We start from the raw sequence: 13,080 nt of genomic DNA on the forward strand, positions 1-13,080 counted from the left end.
ATAAATCTTTGAATATATTTCATTTATGACATTCCGGACAAGATGTTTAGGAAGTTGGATAGAGCAATTCGGCTTCCTCAGATGAAAGGATCAAGAACTATATTTACCAATATTAGTAAATTTTGATGGGGAAGCTCACCAGCAAGTTTATGCTCACCATCAATTTCATTTAGAGAGTTGATAGAACTACATATGAAACAGGATTAGTAAATTTTGTCATATTATTCCTATTAGGTAGAGCCAAACATTTGAAAGTAATTTCAGAAGTTTTTCCATCTCAGGCATTTTTGTCACATTTACTTGTGAAATCCCCTTATATTTTGTTCGTTGATAGGAGATTAGATATTTCTCTTTGCTTATGCTTTCCAGAGCATGAAGTCTCTTCTTCGTTGTCACCATGCTTGTTTGGCTTAAGCTATCTTAAGTTTTACCAACTCATGGGTTACTGTATCTTAGGGGGTGTAAGTTTGAGCTTAAATGTCTTTAGACCAGGAACAAATAAAAGAAACAGATGCCTGCTTATATCAGCTTCTCGGCCGCTAAATAAATGATCCTGAAGTACTGATTCATGTTGCCATATTATCAATGCCAATTTTTACTCACTGTGATGAAGTTCCCTGAGCAGCACTTCCAGAGCCATTTAATCAGTCAGAAAGATTTCTGGACTAACTTACCTAGAATCTCAGGCTCATCCATTGATGATGACATACCAGCATCTGCTTTATCAGTGGAGCAGCAAGAACCACGTTTCTTTCCGTTGCTCAAAAAGCACGTCTTAAAGAAGGCTACTGGCCCTGAAACTGGTCAAATTAAGCAAAAAGAGATAGTTGCACCCAGCAGTGCTTTAGTTCTTGCAGTTTCTGAACCAGTCGAGAATGCTGCTGATAAAACTCCAACGAAATTATTTTCAAAGCCAAGAAGTAATTCAGAATCCTCATTTAATAGGGCTTCTTTAGCTGGATGGCCACGCTCTCCTCCCAGAGAAACTGCTGCTACTCAGGGGAGTCCTTCACCTTCAGGACCTACCTCTACTTCAGAAAAATTTATGAGTGGCACACCTGTTCTTCAACCATATAAGAGATGTTATATGAGTGCGGATGATGCTTTAGTTCAGTCACCAGACATATACATTCGGCGTCCATCCTGTAGCCGTCCACCGAAATTTGACAATCCAGTGTTGAGTGGAATTTTTGAGGATGACATCCAGGAGGCTGGATGTTCAGTAGTTAATAGTGATGTTTTGAATGTTCTTGCATCTGCTGGTGGAATTTTTTGATGCAATATAATGTGATTTTTGTTTCCAGCTGATACCTTTTCATATCCCATTCTTACTTTCCTCAAATTAGACTTGGAATTCCTAGTCTCTTTCATTTGACTGAAGATCTGAGCTACTTCAGCACTTGCGTAATGCAATCTTATACACTAGAAATATTATTGCAGACAGGGCAGAAATAGAGAAGCACTGTTGGAGCAAGTTTCAGCTATTTCACCAGCAGAATGCCAGAAACAGATGCTTGGTAACTTGCCGAAGGTCTTTGACTTGATTTATGAAGAAGCACGGAACTTCCGCTAGGAGAGCTGACCTGATCAGCTCGGGTCGCTGATGGCAGAGCTGACTCCAAGCCTGCAAAACAGAAAGGATGAGCTAACTGAGGGGGCCCGAGGGTGGTCCCCGAGGGCACTCCGACGGTCAAGTTAGTTTTCCGGTGAGTAGAGTTCACGGGAGGTCGTAACAACCGGGAGTAATTTGCCTATAGTGAGCGTACCTTGGGCAATGGGTGTGTAGCACTATTTATACCTGGGTCAGAGTCCGACCTCCGTACGTTCCGAGACCTTCCTGATATAATCTCAATCCCGCGCCGAGCGGGATTCCGACCTCTGCGGGACGGTCTCCTGATCCCCCTGGAGCCCTAGCGGGGGTGCGGCTCAGGGCGGTCGCCAGGAGCCTGGGGCCGGAACCCAGCTCGGCTATACCTGGGCTGCCACGTGTCTAGGCCCAGTACGGGGCCTCTGCACTAGCCCCCTAGATTAGGTAAGGCTTCCAGGCAGACCTAATCTATACTCTGTCACGTGGGAGACCAGCGTCGCGCACTGCTCTGCCCCGGTCACCTCTGGTACAGTACTGTCACTGAGAAAATCGCGCCGATCTCCTGGGTCGAGCGTCAAACTCCCAAGTTTCGACAAACTTGATCAATGCGTGCCGACCTCATGGGACCGAGCATCAAATTAACACTGACATGGTTTAAGCCCCCGACTTTTAAAGATTTGAGCCCTGCCGACCTCCTGGGTCAAACAAACTCATTCATGTTAAGGCACAACGTGCCGACCTCTTGGGGCCGAACATCGCACTTTTCGACTTCAAAATTTCAAGCCGTGTCGGTCTCTTGTGGCCGAGCATCATACTTTGAAGGCAGTCACGCCGACCTCCCGGGTCGAGCGTCGAACTCTGATTTTATAGGATATGCCAACCTTTTGGGGTCGAGCATCACATTTCCAAGGCAGTTATGCCGACCTCCTGGGTCGAGCGTTGAACTCCATGAATTTAGCAGACGTGCCGACCTCTTGGGGTCGAGCATCACATTTTCCAAGCAGTCATGCCGACCTCTTGGGTCGAGCATTACATTCTCAGGGCAATCGTGCCGACCTCCTGGGCCGAGCCAGCGTGCTCCCTGGTTTTGACAAGCTGCCTCAAAGTAAGTCACGGCGTGCCGACCTCTTGGGGTCGAGAATCACACCTTCAAGACGGTCATGCCGATCTCTTGGGTTGAGCGTCAAGCCCCCCGTCTTTAACAGGCGTGCCGACCTCTTGGGGTCGAGCATCGCACTCTCAAATTTCGCAATTTCAAGCCGTTTGCGGACCTCATGGGGGGTTTTTCCGTCCTCTCCGCTCTCCGAGCCCCCCGCGCCCCGGGCCGCCTCGGTCTCCGCTCGCCAGGATCCCTCGCCGGCTCTCGGGCCGGTGCTCTCAATGGTTCGCTTGGATCGTGTTCTTGCCATCAACACAACAATAATTACCTTGCGTTTCCCACAGACGGCGCCAACTGAAGAAGCACGGAACTTTCCCTAGGAGAGCTGACCTGATCAGCTCGGGTCGCTGATGGCAGAGCTGACTCCAAGCCTGCAAAACAGAAAGGATGAGCTAACTGAGGGGGCCCGAGGGTGGTCCCCGAGGGCACTCCGACGGTCAAGTTAGTTTTCCGGTGAGTAGAGTTCACGGGAGGTCGTAACAACCGGGAGTAATTTGCCTATAGTGAGTGTACCTTGGGCAATGGGTGTGTAGCACTATTTATACCTGGGTTAGAGTCCGACCTCCGTACGTTCCGAGACCTTCCTGATATAATCTCAATCCCGCGCCGAGCGGGATTCCGACCTCTGCGGGACGGTCTCCTGATCCCCCTGGAGCCCTAGCGGGGGTGCGGCCCAGGGCGGTCGCCAGGAGCCTGGGGCCGGAACCCAGCTCGGCTATACCTGGGCTGCCACGTGTCTAGGCCCAGTACGGGGCCTCTGCAATTTACTTTTACTTTCATTCAATCACGAGACGAGAACTCATGCAAAAGATTGTTTCTGAGCGATTGGATGTTGTTGATGTAAGCAAGCCTCGTCACTCATCTCTCAAAATCAATCTACTATATGCTGGAACTTGCATTCAATTCCTCTTTATATTTGATGCAGGAGAAGTTGAAGCCCAACTAAGACTCTTGCAAGAGCTAGTTCCAGAATGGATTTGTGAAAAACCATCTAGTTTTCGGTAACCTTGAAGGGCAGGAATGGGATTTTATATTATTGCATAATATTTTGCTCCATGGATTGGATCTTTTGTCTTAATCCTTGACCTGTTATTATCTTTTTCCCATGTTCTGGCGATCTATTTCCCTGACTGTCAATATTAAAGTTCTAGGTGCAATGTTGCTGTAGTTTTCTGCTACATGAAAATTGTGAATTCTATGTAACTTTCTTTTAGTCATTAGTTGCATGTTTTGAAAAGTAACCAAAATTCTCACATGGCGCTCCTAGATCAAAAGTAATGTAACAGAAAATCAGATTAGCTAAGCAATAAGATGAAGTTTATGGATCCTTTCAGGTGATGATTGTTCAAAGGAAGCTGATGTTCAACGTAGAAAAATGCACTAGATAGTGCAATACTGTAGCTGATTTTTTTCCATAAGAACAACATCATATTGTAAGTCACAAAAGTGCCCAGAAAAGCCTATCCGAAAAGGCCCAACATTTCAAATTGTTCTTCTGAGGTTCACGGTATTGGGCTTAGTTTTATGAGCAGGATCTAGGTATTACGACAAAAGCACATAGGCCTTGTTTTGGACAAAAACCGAAATGAATGCATTCTTGCCTTCTTTCTTTCTTTTTTTTTGGGAAAGGTTCTTGGATACATAACCTTCTTATATTGAAATTAAAACTAAATTCTAGTAGCAGCCAAATGGCTTCACCAGCTTCATGATCATCGATCAAATTATGAAGAGGTTTCGTATGGCAGGGATGTGCAGGTGATGGGCAATAAGAGTAAGAATAGTAGTATTGTAACGTTACAGTTTGTTCTAACCCTGGTCACATCAAGTAGCCCAATGTTTAATTTTTGATGATTATGTTTGAAAGACAAGTCAAATTGCTCGATACTTATTAAAACTTCGCTAAATTTAATGTGCCAATTAATTAAATCAAAGAAGAAGAGAGTATGTTCGATAAAGTTCCAAACTCAATCTGACATTAGGTGAATAGTATAAAATTTAAAATTGATATATATTAAAAAAATCAAACCAGTGCAGTTCAACTTGAGTTTGGTTTGGTTTGACAAAAATTCGTTTTATTTTAATATCATAAATGAACAAGTCAAAATTGAATACAATTTCAAACTCTTTATAATAAACAAATAAATCTAAACACGGCAATGCCTGATTTGATTAAACTCATTTACGCCTCCATTAAATAGCAGGCAGGTTTTTCAACTTTTGATAGTGAAAAAAGTGGCTACTGATTCACGGTCTTTCACTGTCAAGTTCTTAATTAATCCAGATGCCACATCAAAACAGCTCACCCGATGAGATATTTTGCTTCTGATTCCAGTTTTCTTGCTTTATTAATTCTTCTGTCCTTTTCTCCCATCAATGAATTCTTTGGGCCATACCAAATCTGACTGCGATGGCATAATATATATAATAATGCCAGCAACATATGCTTCACGGGAACACCCCCTCACATAATAATTTGTCAATTTTGAACTATTATATATCCTTACATGTACATAAGAAGCACTTTGTGTTTCTAGGGCGGTGGAGCTATTTTCAAGTGCAACTTTGCTTCCATGTGTTGTACTTTTGAGTGCTCAAATTCTTGGTAAAGCTCAAATTCTTGCTTCCATGTGTAGGTATACAAAAATATATATACATGTAAGATAAAAAATTCAATTACATGTTCTCCTAATCCTTTATTATTTTATTTTCTTCATATTTTTTAATCCTCAAATTTGAGTAAGTGCGCAGGTTCCTTGTCATCATCTCAAAAGATACGTGTCATTTAACATTCAACTCTGGCTTACAATTGATGGCCAGCTTTTATTAATTGTCGGCCGTTATTAACCTTTGTTATTTACCAAATTCTTTCGGGAGATATCTCTTTTGTGCACCACTCCATGCCACCGCTTGGCTGTATTTGTAATTCCGCGTTTCTTTCATTGACTTCTAAGATGCAAACAGTCTTACTGCGGACTCCACTTCTCAGTTGTATGTAATCCTTCTTCTCAGTTGTTGTGAATCCAGAAACTCATACACAAGGTATTTTTGTATTATCTGATATTCGATGAAAATCTGTTCCCTGCTCTGTTATCATCTTATGCTTACTGCCTTAACATCTTTTATTCAGGTTTCCAACAGATTTGCTGCCTTACCCATCGATGGAGATATTATTTTGCTATGTTTATTAACATGCCTGTTAGTTGATAGTTTGTCTCTATCGTCTTTCCTGTTGTTGCTATCAGTGTTCTTTGCTTATTACGCTTAGGAAGCTTCTGTTTTATCTACTGTGTAATTATATTAAAAAAAAATCTCCTGGGTTATAATACGGACAACATGAGTTCCTCTAAGTAACATCCACCTGACAATGCTCTGAATGTTCGGGAGAAAAAAAATGAGAGGAATTGAAAAAAAAAAAAAAGAGAGAACAATTTGCTGCTCTTTCGGTAGAACAAAAAGAGGCTCATCGAAGGAAAAATAGAGATGCGCATCACAAAAGAAAGTTAACGAAACTCTTGTCCAAGCCTCTTGGTGAACAATCTCAGCAGATTTCTGAACTATCAGATTCTTCAGGCTCTGTTATACTGGCTACTTCTAACAATTGTGCTGCTGGTACGTATCCATTGCACAATTTTTGCTTTCTCATTTATTCATAACCTTTCTAAGTATACCCCTGCAGCTGTTAAATATACTGTTGTTTTATGTTTCTGTTATTAGTCATGACCGAGGCTTGAACACTTCTTTACTTTGTAGCTTTTGGCAGTAAAAAATTTCAGCAGTGCAGTAAACTGTTGCCACAGACGAAAATGTTAATGTCACAATTAACGGAACAGGGTCCACTTGTGACATGTATGTTTTGCAGCCTTCATTCATCCTTTTTTTTTTATCCTGTTGTATGCACCCTGACTTTCTATCTACCGTGTATTGCAGCTGAAAAAGTTCATGCAAATACACTTGCTCAGACAGTTGATGCATGTGTCAACAGAGCTACCTCTTCTAACCCTCGGCTATCTGCATGCAACCATCAGTGTGACAATGGTAAAGTTAAATGAAGTATTACTATTCGTCATTATTTTATTACAGATTTCTTTTCTATGCTTTCCAACGGTTATCTGACTGTTTGTCTTACAATCTCTTGATGCCGGCTCCCAGTTATTTGGCTTCAAATGTGCTCCGTCTCTCCTGCTTTCCATATACATCAAATCATCTTCGACATTCGCACATTTCATCGCTTGACTATGCCACCATACGTGATTATGGTAGATGCCTAATGCCTATACTTACTACTATGAGGAACTGCCACAATTGTTTGTTTGTTTTTGATTGGTGTCCTCAACTCTGTGTTTCTGTGTACTTAGTAGAGAATGAGGTTCCTATACCTGACGCTGTATGAAGATTGAAGAATGGTGTCTCCTACTTTTCCACTTCTGAACGAGGTCTTTGTTCATGTTACTTTTATACAAGTATTACTATCATTAACATAACTGTTGCTTCAGAATACCATTGTATTGTTCTAAATTTCTTCAACCGCAGGTAGTTGGTCAGGCACCATCCACAAGCATGCCTGCTCACATTATACTACTGCATAAACTGCAGGTCTACTACTACTTCAACTAACTTTGTATTAAATATTTCCACGTTTTATTCATCATAGAAATCTATTTTCCAACATGTGACTCCCTACCACATTCTTCATACGTATCCATTTATTGTTTATCTTAAATCAACAGCTGACTCATTTGTCTGTATGAGTTGCTACAACTTTTTTCCAGAAAGTATTGAACAAGTTCCAGGTATTTGATATTGCAGTATCGTCATACATGGTGTTTCTTGTTAAATTACATTAAATTTGTGTACTGTAACTGACACAAGGGGTACCTCTTTATGGAACTGTCATCACTTGTTACACGATATCAGGCTACTCAACAGTTCCTAGGATCTACTGCTAACAAAAATGGAGGAATAACTCATCCTCTGTTACCAACTTTTATTATTGTAATAGCCACTATACCATCAATGTATTTCTCAACGTTCACAATGTCTTCTTAACAAATGTACAGCCAAAAGAAAATCAATGCTGCGAAAAGCTTAGACCGTTCATAAGACAACTAAGAGACCAAAAGGTATTGTGAACATAGTTCACTGTACACCCACAGTTTTGTTCTAAACTTCTATTATTCTGTTCAATAATTACAATTACATTGAATGTATTGTAGGGAGAAAAAATCCAGATGGAATTGGAGCATTGAAGTTCATTAACGATGAACCAGACATATTGCCTTCAAAACCACATTGCAGTTACTATGAAGCAAAAAAGTTCCATTCTGAAACACCAAATTTCTGTTGTTCTGACGGCGAAGTAGTTCTCCAGCAAAAAAAACTTCCAGATATTCTGATAGAATTATATACTGGTCGTTCCGATGAAGCTGCCTCTTTCAGAACATATGTCAGGGCGTACAACAATATGTTTGGCTTCACATTTTTTGGAGTGCATTACGATAAATCCCTCTGCAAAAGAACTAATGGCATTTATACATTCAAAGTCCAAGGACAGACTTATCACTTCATCAAAGATCTCATTCCATCTGGTGGTTCTGGCCTTTATTTGTAGCTGTATTTCCATGACACAGACCATTAAACTCCACAAACCAGCTCATACTTATGCTCCACGTTTCATTTTCAAACAAATATGAACTATACGCATGTGAATAGCAGAAAAAATTCTCTGCTGCTAAAGAATATCACGTAGACTTACTACGCACACGTGAACCAAACAATAAATTACGAATTAAAGGATGATAAACTCAAACCAAAAAAAACAAGCTACAACTTTTATTTACCTATTAATGAAAACAACTACTGTTACTTAATAAAGACAACAAAAAAATACTAACGAAATTAAATACAACAACTGCAACCAGAAAAAAAAAGAAGCAAAAAAATAAATACAATTGCAAAAAAAAAAAAAAAAACTAAATGTAACCCCAAAAACAAAAAACAATAAATACACCAAAAAATTTAACACAATAATTAAATAAATAATATCACTACATAAGTATATCAGTGTACATTCCAAACACTGGTAAAAAAGTTTAAAGTCATAGATTTTAAATACTAAGACTAACCAGTATTAAATTGCACTAACCTGGCGCCCGCGCATCGCGTGGGCAAACACACCTAGTATATATATATATAACACAGTTATCAAGTCTCAACTAAACAAGTAGTCATCCTAGTTGTTAGTTTCCTAGTTGTCAGTTACAAATTGTCATACTCGTTATATTCCGTGTCTTTTGATGGTAGTTAGTTACCTATGAAAAACTAGCGAATATAGTTCCTTTTTCCTTAGATCTTTCAGTAGATACAGAAATGGTATACATCAGCCCAAATTTCAGATGGTTGCCAGCACGTGTCTTGTTCCTTGTAGCTCTTGTTCTGTGCATGAATATTCCTGCAACGGCTTCAGGGAACGCCACTGACCAACAAGTTTTACTGGACATAAAGAGCAGGATTTCTCAGGATCCATTCCAGATTATGACTGGTTGGAATGATTCTGTGCACTACTGCCTGTGGGAAGGTGTTACATGCAATTCATCCAATGATAGAGTCGTGATCATCAATTTGTCAGCAAAGAATGTGGTTGGTTCTGTACCCCAATCCATAGGCAACCTTACTTATTTAACTGCTCTAAACCTGCGAAACAATACTTTCCGAGGTAAGATACCTCAGGAAATTGGTCGCTTACTCCGGTTGCAGCAGCTCAATCTGACTTGGAATGCATTCAGTGGAGATATTCCGGTGAATTTAACTTACTGCACAGAGCTTAGAGTGCTTGATTTGGTATATAATGAGCTTGTTGGGAAGATTCCTGATCAGCTTAGTTCACTGTCAAAGCTGGTCTTATTTGGTCTTGGCGGCAACAACTTCACTGGTTCTTTGCCTGCGCGGATTGGAAACTTTTCATCTCTGCAGAAAATCACACTTGCCCTTAACAGTTTTCAAGGACGTATACCTCCCGAGCTTGGCCGCCTCTCAAGATTACGGGTTTTTCAAGTTTATGGAAATGAATTATCTGGTACGATTCCTTCTTCAATCTATAACATATCATCCATTTACTACTTTTCTGTTACTCAGAACCAATTGCATGGGGAACTCCCACCAAATGTTGGCCTTACCCTTTCTAATCTTGAGATTTTTGCCGGTGGGGTGAATAATTTTACTGGACAAATCCCTGTTTCATTATCAAACGCTTCCAAGCTTGGCCTGGTAGATTTTGCTCAAAATGGCCTCACTGGAACAGTCCCTGCGGTTTTAGGAAAATTGCCAAATTTGTTTAGGATCAATTTTGATGATAATACACTTGGAAGTAGGCAGAGTGGGGATTTGGATTTCATTTCTTCCTTAACCAACTGTACAGTTCTGGAAGTTTTGGGATTGCACGGAAATTCTTTTGGTGGAGATTTGCCGAGCTTGATAGCCAACCTCTCAGTAAACCTCAGCATTCTCACCCTCGGTTCCAATTTCTTCCACGGAAAGCTTCCTGCAGGAATTGGAAATCTTGTCAATTTGAACGTTCTAGGGCTGGAAGAAAATTTCCTAAGTGACAGCATTCCTGATATCCTTGGAAATTTTAAATCTATACAGGGGCTAGAATTAAATGACAACGAATTCTCTGGGTGGATTCCATCTTCTATCAGTAACTTGACATCCTTAACCAGACTTTACCTGCAAAACAACAGACTAGAAGGAACGATACCTCCAGAGATTGGTAAGTGTAGAAGTTTGCAGGTTCTGAATCTCACTGGGAATAATCTTACTGGCGCCATACCGGCAGAGATTACTAGTCTATCTTCTTTGTCTATCTCTTTGGCCATTTCACGAAATTCCCTCAGTGGCTCGCTGCCTCTTGAAGTGGGCAAGTTGTTTAATCTGAATGAGTTGGATTTATCAGAGAACAAATTATCAGGTGAAATTCCTAGCACCCTCAGCAGTTGTCTTAGTTTGGAGCGCCTTGTGTTGAGCGGTAATTTGCTTCGTGGAACAATTCCTGAGTCTTTGAAAACATTAAGAGGTATTGTGGAGATGGATTTTTCACACAATAACTTGTCAGGAGAAATTCCAGAGTTCCTTTGTAAGCTCTCTTCCCTCAAAAAACTTGACCTCTCTTTCAATAATTTTGTTGGCAAAGTGCCTACTGAAGCGAGTTTTTTCAAATGCAAGTGCATTTTCATTAATTGGAAATGAGAAGTTATGTGGTGGTGATCCAGGCTTGAATCTTCCTAAATGCCCAGAATTGGTACGTAGAACAACCACGTTCCGCGAACTAAAAGTATTAATCCCTGCTATTGTTTGTATTGTTTTCCTGGTATTCCTATTTTGCGGTCTTGCTGCTTATTTTGCTCTAAGGAGCTCAAGTGAAAGACCTTCAACATCAACTCCCTCAACTGTAGAAGATTGGGAACTTGGAATTTCATTTGAAAAAGTATTTAGCTCAACAAACGGATTCTCTGCAGACAACTTAATTGGGTCAGGTAGTTTTGGTTCTGTATACGAAGGAGTTCTAGATGAAGATGGTCCAATTGTGGCAGTGAAAATACTGAACCTCCAACAGAAAGGGGCTTCAAAGAGCTTCATGGATGAATTGAGAGCTTTGAGAAGCATAAGGCACCGTAATCTACTCAAGATCCTTGCTGCCTGCTCCAGCATTGATCCTCAGGGTAAGGATTTCAAATGCTTGGTCTTTGAGTTCATGAGCAATGGAAACCTGGACCAGTGGCTGCATCCAAGATGTGATGATCAATGTCAACCAAGAAGTTTGGACATTGTCCAAAGACTGAATATAGCTGTGGATATTGCTTCGGCTCTGGATTATCTCCACAATTATTGCCAAAACCCAATAGTTCACTGCGACCTAAAGCCAAGCAATATACTCCTTGATGAAAATATGACAGCCCATGTTGGAGACTTTGGATTGGCAACGTTCCTTCTTGAAGATTCAACACTGTCACAGACAATATCAGCTGGCCTTAAGGGCTCTATTGGTTACATTCCTCCCGGTATATTCTCCATTAATAGTCTTGAAAACCTTTTGCTCTAACTTAGGAAATATACCAGGAGAATTTTTTTGGGAAGTCTTAACTTTGTTATGCTTTTCATTTTAATAGGTTTTACATACTGTAATTCTTGGTACATTATGCTAAGTTGACTCTCCAATTTCATTGCAGAGTATGTTTCTGGCTGCCCGGTGTCCACATCTGGCGATGTATACAGTTATGGGATTTTACTGCTGGAATTGTTTACAGGTAAAAGTCCAACTGATGACATCTTTAAGGATGGTTTAACTATCCATGAGCTTGTTGCTAGGGCTTTAGCTGGGCATATCATGATGGAGATAGTAGATCCATATCTGTTATTGGCAGAAGAAAAACACTGCAAAGATGAGTATGAATCTAGTGAAATGAAGGAGGAAACAATTCTCAACAATAATCTGTCACAAAATTCCAGTAGGAATCTGGATGAATGTTTGATTTCAGTACTGAGAATTGGACTTTCGTGTTCCAACCCATTTCCCTTGAATAGGATGCCGATGACCATAGTTGTGAACAAAATGCAGGAAATCAGAGACCTATACTTTGGCATTAAGAACAGAAGGAATGAAATGGATATAAGATATTAATCGCTCATTTTGTCGTTTCATTCTTGCAATATGGTAGGAAGTTTACCATTCTGCTGCCTTTGTTTTGTACTTTTATGGTGAGAAACAAGGGTAGCTTATACTGCCAAATCTGCATTGCTGTTCTGAGATGTTGGATCCCATCTCTTGATATATGGAAGTGTTTACATGTGACAAAGCAGTATATATGATCAGAGAAACTGAGATAGATGTCTTTGGTTCTGTATATAAGCAGGCTGAGGTTACATCATCATTTGTCCATCTGGTCCTGTACTTGAACAGAAGTTTTGTGGTGAATTTGAGTTTCAACTAGGATAAAATTTGTGTTACAACATTGAAAAAGATGAGGTAATCATATTGCATTCATGAAGCAGCAAAAAATTGGTTATTTTGTGCAACAAGAAGTGCTGAATTCAATTACTAGAAAAACTTAACTAGGCAAGATAATTATGAAATTCCTATTTCGACTTTCGATCCCCTCTCTTTTCTCCTTTCCTATTCTCCTTGAAAGATTTAGAATGTATTTTGAATCCAACAAAGACAATAAAAAAAAAAAGGTATATGAATAAACTTTGGTTCGGTTAAGAATATCATTCTAGCTAGTTAACATAAAATCTCAAGATAGCTTGAGCCAAAAAAAGGTTCAAAATTACCTCTGCCAAT

General features: G+C 40.2%; 1 non-coding gene across 1 annotated transcript; it reads left to right on the top strand.

Moving 5' to 3' along the window:
* Positions 1–6,362: 6,362 nt before the first annotated feature.
* Positions 6,363–12,759, top strand: LOC113739415 (uncharacterized). Its single transcript, XR_003460239.2, has 7 exons — positions 6,363–6,593; positions 6,675–6,782; positions 6,897–7,003; positions 7,103–7,180; positions 7,278–7,867; positions 7,961–11,800; positions 11,969–12,759. It is a non-coding gene; the product is annotated as an uncharacterized protein (transcript).
* The last annotated feature ends 321 nt before the right edge of the window (positions 12,760–13,080 follow it).

The sequence above is a fragment of the Coffea arabica genome, chromosome 4c, assembly GCF_036785885.1.
Source record: "Coffea arabica cultivar ET-39 chromosome 4c, Coffea Arabica ET-39 HiFi, whole genome shotgun sequence".
NCBI classification, from domain to species: domain Eukaryota; kingdom Viridiplantae; phylum Streptophyta; class Magnoliopsida; order Gentianales; family Rubiaceae; genus Coffea; species Coffea arabica.